This window comes from Carya illinoinensis, chromosome 15 (assembly GCF_018687715.1).
Source record: "Carya illinoinensis cultivar Pawnee chromosome 15, C.illinoinensisPawnee_v1, whole genome shotgun sequence".
Lineage (NCBI taxonomy): Eukaryota > Viridiplantae > Streptophyta > Magnoliopsida > Fagales > Juglandaceae > Carya > Carya illinoinensis.
In genome coordinates this window covers 27,319,107-27,327,719 of record NC_056766.1, presented here as the reverse complement: position 1 = coordinate 27,327,719, position 8,613 = coordinate 27,319,107, and positions in this window count along the sequence as shown.

Genomic DNA, 8,613 nt, shown 5'->3' with positions numbered 1-8,613 from the left:
TATATTTGGTGTTGTGTATTGTTAAGAATATACCTAGTCGATTACGCTGTTAGGGTGTATTGAAGATGAATTTAATATTCAAGTGTTGGTGGTAGGTATTAGCTATAATTAATCTATGTTTATGTCATTGTTATATGGTTGAGAGTACACATTGTTTATATTGAATTAATAAGGGGATAGAGGTTGCGTACATACTGTCTGGCAGCGTATTTGCAACCTAAAAATTTGGAGTTTATCAATTTTGAAGGATAATCTTTTCAAAAAAGTCTAAATTCATGTTATTAAGTATTGTGTGAAATTTTAGAGTTAAGTGAGATAATTTGTAGACTAGAAGTTGACGGATTAATGACCTTGAAATTGGTTCCGTGTGACCGTTGGCAAAAGAATATCGTGACTATTTTGATTATAAATTGAGGTAAGTGGCTCTTTAATAGGTTTTTAATAAAAGAATTGTTGGTTTTGTTTGGAATAGTGCACTTTGGTATTATGTTTCAAACTTGTATAAACTTTGAATTTCTGCATATTTTTATGTTATTTTGGCCCTGCTTGTGGGATTTGTGCAAATTTTGTAATGATTGGAATGTTTGAAAAATGATACGTGGCTTATTAAATTTGAAAGTTACTTGTGAGCATGCTATTTATCCTTGAACCCATGATATGATTGTCTTTGTGACATATTTGATGTCCCTTGTGATGTGATGTCTTTGTGGTATGATATCTTTGTGGTATATTGATGCCCTTACAACATTATGTCTTCGTGGCATGCTATCTTTGTAGTATATTGGTGATTGCCCTATTATCATGTGGCCTTGAGTATGATATTTGGTTGAATATGTTAGTTGAGATAAAATTGTATTGCTAACATTATTTTATTGAGAACTTATTCACTCTCTTATAGTTAAGAAAATTGCCAACTTCCACCCTCCCATTATATTTCTACTTACTGAGCATGTGGCAGCTCACCACTTCATTTCACATATTTTTCAGAGTTGTAGAAGTTCCTTCTTTTGAAGTGATAGCTTTTGAGACAAAGATTCCAAAGTAGACTTGGTTTAGTCACTTGAGGTTGGAAGTTTTGGAGATTGATGGTTTTGTTGCTTGAAGATGGTTTTGGTTGTACAAAGAGTTTTCTTATGGTCATATTTTAGTTATTTTTTAATTTTTGTTGGAGTATCTGTATTGTAATTATTTAGAATTTAATGGCTCTAGCCGAACTTGTGAATGAATTTTTTAGGATCATTGTATTATAGTTGTGAATAGTTTGGAGATTGTGTATTGGATATATATTTGTAAATAGGAAGAAAGTTTTGAAAATATGAGCGTAACTCTATCCATTTATAGTTTTGTGTTTGAGGCATTACAAAGGTCGTACCAAAGCTTAGGTCTACGATTTTGTAGACACTTGGGAAAGAATGGTGATTGCAGTTGAAGTGTAGGTTAAACACACCATAGAATTAGGACTTGATCCTTATTATATTTTGGTTTGGATGCCAATAGACAATTGTAGTTTTTCTATTTGTAGTCTAAAATTGATTTGAGTTTATTGAATTTTTTATAAATTCTGGTATAGTATTGTTTAATGGAACTATTATTATGCTCTTATCTATATAACCCATTTTGGTGATAAAATAGGTTATATGCCGCCAAAGCAAAAGAAGTCTATTCTTGAAATTTTGGCCCCCAGAATGTAATTTAGAGGAGGAAATATCTGTTGAGACTGAGATAGATGAAATTGATGAAGTGACTGATAGAATATATTCTTTGTGCTCTTGAGCGCACCCAAATCATGAGATCTGCACCCTGCCACTCATCCTCCTTTGACATGTGTTGATTGATAGTCTGGGGGAGTCCATATGGCATAGAAGCCTATTTATACCTAGACACCTTCTACTCTCGGTCCATACGACACAGAAGCCTCTTTCTACTTTCGTTCACAGTCTGGGGGAGTCTACATAGCACAGTTGTGGGACCCACGCCCCTAGGGAAAGGAGTTGTAAAGTTCATCATATTCGTGGTTGACTACTTCTCGAAATGGGCAGAAACAAAACACATTACAACAATAACTGCTGGCAGCATCCCCAAGTTTCTGTGAAAGGCTATAGTATGCAGGTTCAACATACCATGAATCATCATTGTGGATATCGAGCAACAGTTTGACTCCGACCATTACTAAGATTGGTGCACGGGGCTAAGCATAGAAGGCATATATGTGAATCCATAATCAAATTTATAAGCAATCATAGCATTACTTGACATAACTTAAATTGAAATGTGAACTGAATTTGACTTACTTAAACTGAAGTGGATTTAAACTGAGACTTGACTCACCATGAACTTGATCTGAAACTTAACTTAAATGAACTTGGAATCTTATTTCTTTAATTCCTTAAACTCAACTTCTCAGGTGCTACATGGGTCCCCTAGAGCCATGTGTCCCTGCCGATTATCGCATCACAACATAGTTATCTGGACTAGCTATGAGTGCGTTGATACATACTCCACAATTGGTGTGGCCTTATGTATTCTATGTGTCACAATTGCTATGTCTCGTGCAGCGTATGCGCCACAATTGCGGTGACCACATACTTCATGCTCTACAATTGTTGTGGCCCCATGAATTGTTGAAATGAAATGTGGCTCCATCAGCGTTAGTGTCTAGAGCGCTCTGTGATCAGCTAGTTAGGTCCCTGCCCATTACTTGTTGACAATATTTCGTCAACTCAGAGAATTTCACACCTATTTAAACACCCTAGCATGAACAAATGAATTTCACTAGGATATTACCCTATCTTAGCACTTAGGGTCTTGATTGACATGAATAACTTGACTTGCCTGTTCCTGAAATACACAAATTGTACTTGAGATGAAAGGACAAAAGCTCTGACGTAACATAACATGACTTGAACATAACTCAAAAAACATGACTAGAGTTCGAAATATTTCGTAACATGACATAAACATGTAACAGACAACATATTTAACATGACATACTTGCAACAGTAAATATTACATGACAAGACATACATGTAATAGATGGCATACTTAACATGATGTACTTGTAATGTATAGTAATACGTGATAGAATATCTTGTATAATAGATGAATAACTCTAACAGACAAATATGTAATAACTTGGCATGGCATGGCATATATGATAACATATATACATACATTGTAATTCCTTTACTCATCACCTATACCCAGTAAACTGCTAGTAAGTTAAAAGCTAACTTATCCCGGTCTCCGCATTCTTTAAGTAATTTCAAGTGCAATCACGAGGAACTGAAAATAGTAATTTCTAAAAGTTAGAAATTAATCACTAACAATTAGAAACATGGAAAAATACTAATTTAGAGCAAAATTACCCTTTTACCCTCTACATGTGGAAAAATGACCATTTTATCCATAACTTAAAGATTTTGCATCCTAACTCAAAAAATCACCAAAATTTACATACCTCATGTAAATTTTGTCTTAAGCTCAAATATCAAATCAAAAAAAAGTTAATACTAAACAAAATCATAAAACTCTATAGAGGCCAAAACTTGCATAGGCTTTTTCCTATGCTTTTGTTGCAATTCTTCAAATTTCAAAACTCATGATCAAACCAAATTTTTGCAATAAAGATATTCCTATCCTAAGTTTTAAAACATACTTAAAACAGCCAGTAAAATATGATAATCATCAACACCAAACTTTTAGAAAAAGGGTTCAAACTTTTTAACTAAAAGGGCAAACCATTGAATTAAATTATTTGATCTATTTCCAAGCATCTCCAAGAACTTAAAAAATGTAAATATTTCTTCTAACATATTCATAACATATTCCTAAGAATAATCATGTTTTGAATCATCAATAAAAGTCATCAAATTCACTAAAATAATAATTGGAATTTTTGGTTTCTGTCTAAGTTCTAAAAATAGATTTTTGTTTCGAACTTGTTTTGATCAACCTTTTGATCCATTACTTATATAGATGTAATCTTCAAATAAAATTATCACATGGTTTAAAAAGGTGTCATAAAACAGATCTAAGCTTCTAATTCAAGATCACATGGTTAAAAATCAACTAAAACATAAATTTAGCCAAGAACATCCACACTTTGTCCTATCCAAATATCTCTTTGCATAAAATTTCATATATTTGAAACTAACCTCAAATATCTTCAAAATAATATTCTAAAATGTATATAAGAGGCTTAGGATCTGCCAATAAAATTATCAAAACCATTGGAATAGGTTTAAACCACCAAAGATTTAAACTTTGTTAAAACAAAAACTGTTTTTCCTCTTCCAGTTTCTAAGTTTCTAGATCTAAGAAAATCTTTCATCAAAACCTTTAATCATGCAACAAATCCTCAACCAATAATCATATACACATGTTAAAAATACTCCATAAAAATTTTGGACCAAGATCTATCCATTAGCTTGGTCAAAAACATCAAAATATAACATACTCTCCAGTTTATAGCCCAAAATGACTTTTCTGGGGTTTAAACAACATTTTACTAACCAAATGATCTTCAAATGGAAAAAATAAGATATCCACGTAAATGAACCTAAAAAAGGAACAACTTTTATAAAGGAAAATTTGTGAGAAAACACTTACAATAGCTTTGAAATAGGCGTCTAAAAGAACTCCAAAAAGTTGTCCGATAGAGTCTTTATTTTTCTGAATGTGGGAACAAGAGGTGGGATAATTGTGAAATGAGCTAGAAAACTTCTTTGGATAAGTGAGGGATGAAGTGTGGGCTGAGAGTGAGCTTGAGTGTTGTTCTTGATAATCCAAAAAAGTGGACAAAACTATCCCAAGATATTTCCTTATGGTGGAGTATTGAGTTGAAAGAGTGAGGTGGCCCCTTTAGCTTATCCCTTCTAGAACCTTCTAGGCCACTTCTTGAAAGATATGTTCAGCCAAGTGAGGGTGTAAAATCAAGCCAAGAAGCAATGCTAAGGAGGCCAAATTCGTGGGCCTTAATGGGCATAAATTGAATGGGCCTCAATTTGGGGGTTTTAAGATGGTTTGGGTTGCTATCAAGCCAAAATCTAATTTCTTTTGACCTAATCAAATATCCAAAGTTAAAAATGTTAGATAATGATATTCTAACATAAATTTGAAGGATTAATAGCACGTATAAGTAATTTAATCAAGCGATTAAACACAATACTAGAAATCGATTTAGTTAGGATTTTGAGGTCAACCTTAGGAATTTGATAAAACCGTTTAGGATTTTGATTTTAACCATGCTTTTGGGTTTCCAGTTGGATTCCAACCATATAGGATTTTACTAGGGTATAAATCCTCTTTTATTTGGCACAATTTGTTTGATCGGATGGAATAAGGTTTTTGCTTAGGTAGTATAATCTCATACCTTGATTCCTTCAAATCATCAATGTTCATTTTGGTGCCAAGTGTCTAATACTATTAATCATTTGTGACTAAGATCTTTCCAAGTGTCCAGAAAAATTTCTCTAACCTAATTTGGACATTCTACATTGTGATTTTGAAAACACTGCACTTGATGCACTTATTGAGATTACTATTCACTAAAAAAAATGAGTAATAAACTTAGTATTGAAAATTCTTAAATATTCTTATGAACCTACAATGAAAATTGTTTACCAAAATTCGACCCCAGAGTGCCCATAAATATAAATTCACAGTTTCAAACAAGCATTTCGTCTGAAAATATGAAAATGGGTTATTCCGGTTTAAAATCCTAAATAATCAACTGAGTCTAATGGCACAGTCTATAATATATTTTGATACTTTTAACTACCTCAAATAATTAAAAATTTCATTTCTGGCATTATAGTGAGGGATAACACTGACTATGTTGACAGACTAAAATTTATGTGATTGGTTGATTCGTGAAAACTTATGTGGTTTTCATGAGTTTCCTAAAGCCTATAAAAATTATACCATTGAATTTCTAGCGGACTATTCCAATATATTCCTTCCCGGAGCACTCCCAAGCCAACGGGCAAGTCGACGTGATCAACAAAACTTTTGTAGCGATCTTGAAGAAGACATTGGCAATTAAAAAGAGAGCATGGGCAGAAGAGCTCCCAAGGATTTTATGGGCATATCGAACCACCGTTAAAACCCCAAATGAGGAAACCCCCTTCACCTTAACTTACGAAGGTGAAGTGGTGATCCCAGTGGAGGTAGGAATGTCGAGTTACAAAGTCTAGTACTTCGACAAACGATCGAACAAAGAGGTAGAACCTGGACTTGGTAGAGGAAATGAGAGAGGAAGCGGAAGTATGCTTGGTTGCCAAACAAGAGGGAAATGAAACAATAGTTCAACAGAAGAGTGAGGCCTAGATCATTCAAAATAAGGGACATGTTCTAAAGGGAAACTAGAGTGACCTCAAAGAAGAAGGTGAGGTCCGGCTGAAATGGGAAGGACCGTATGTGATCACATCCTGCCACTGACTTGGAGCCTATTGGCTAAAGGAAGTACTTCACATAAAAATTTATCATGTAAGGATGTTTCAAGCACCTCATGTAAGCCCACCATCTCAATCAAACTATTTTGTGTCCTACCATGTCTCAATATTTATTATTATTGCACTAAAACCATGCACCTAAAACCATGCTCCTAAACCCAAGCTATGCACTCGCATGACGACCAAAGAAGGAAGTAGCTTCTTAAGCATTTCCCTTTTCTCCATATAGTGTGGTAGAGCCCATCGTCTAACTAACTCACAAAGCCAAGTGCCTTGCTAGCACAGTGACCAAAGGAGAAAATAGCTTCCTTAAGTATCTACCTCCTCGCCATCGAGCGTGGTCAAGCCCATCTCCAACCAAGCGCACAAAGTTGAACTTTGTGCTAGCATGATGACCAAAGGTGGAAGTCCCTTCTTTTAAGTGTTTCCCTCCTTGCCCACTAGTGCGATCGAGCCTATCTATTGCCTAGCTCACAAAATTGAGATTCCTACTCACACGAGAACCACAGGAGGAAACAACTTCCTTAAATGTTTCCCTCCTCACCATCGAGCCCATCTCCCACCTAGCTCTCAAAGCCAAGTTCCTCGCTGACACAGATACCAAAGGAGGAAACAACTTCCTTAAGCATTTTCCTCCTCACCATCTAGTGCAACCAAGCTCATATCCCACCTAGTTAACCAAACGAAGCTCCGTGCTCGCACAAGAAACAACTTACTTAAGCATTTTCCTCCTCGCAATCTAGCACGATAGAGCCATCTCTAGCCTAGCTTTCAAAACCGAGCTCCACACTAGCATGGTGACAAAAGGACGAAACAAATTCCGTAAGTATTTCCTTCCTAGCATATAGTGCGGTCAAGCCCATCTCCCACCTAGCTCTTAAAGCCAAGCTCAGTGCTTGCACGGAGACCAAAGGAGGAAACAGCTTCCTTAAGCTTTTCCCTCCTCACCATCTAGTGTGGTCGAATTGATATCATGCCTTGCTCACAAAGCCAAGCTTTGTGCTCGCCTAGCTCACAAAGCCGAACTTCATGCTTGCATAGGAAACAACTTCCTTAAGTGTTTCCCTCCTCACTTGTGCGGCGACCAAAGGAGGAAATAACTTCCTTAAGCATCTCCCTCCTTGCATCTAGCACAGTCAAGCCCATCTCTCACTTAGGTCTCAAAGCTGAATTCCACACTCACATGTCTACCAAAGGAGGAAACAGCTTCCTTAAATGTTTTCCTTCTTGCCACCTATCATGGTCGAGCCCATATCCTGCCTAGCTCACAAAGTCATGCTCCACGCTCGCACAATGACCAAAGGAGGAAACATCTTCCTTAAGCATTTCCCTACTCGCCATCTAGCATGGTCAAGCCTATATCCCTCCTTCCCATCTAGTGCGGTCGAGCCCATATTCTGCCTAACTCACAAAGCCGAGCTCCATGTTCACATAGCTACCAAATGAGGAGACAACTTTCTTAAGCATTTCCATCCGTGCATCTAGTTCAAGCCCATCTCCCACCCAACTCTCAAAGACGAATAGTCCTATACTCGTATGGCAGTCCCAAAAAGGGGACAACTCTCCTAAGCATACGCCCTTAAAGTTCAGCATCACTGAGCCCCCATTGTGCTGAGATTAAAGAACACCTTCCCAAGATGCCCCTTATTTCCTCAATGAAACAGTTAACAAGGATGCCAGGACAACTTTACCAAGTAATCCAATGAGTAGGTGAGCCTAAAGGCTTCCTTGCCAATTGAAGTAGAGCACTAGTATCTATGTAGACAACTTTCTTCTCAGCAGAAGGGCGGAACTCTTTAAGACAGGATGCGAAAGGCCCAAACCCATACATGGTACTTAGACTCAATGAAACTCTAGTAGAAGAAGAAACAAAACCAGGGGCAACACAGGAAATCAGGAAAAGTAATATAGCAAAAAAATCACATCCATTGCTCAAGATCAACAACAAGAGTTATTACAAATGCAAAGGAAAAATAAAAATCAAGGATTTGGGGTAGGAGGGGGAAAGGCATTGGCATCAAATCCCTACCTAGAGAATCGAGGAATTAAAGTGACTGGCAATCGGGCTTGAGGACCTTCAAGGCAAGGTTATTCAAGTCAGTCCGAGGGTTCTCCATCAAATGGTCCCTCAACCTCTCCAAGTCTTGCTTATACCCATATG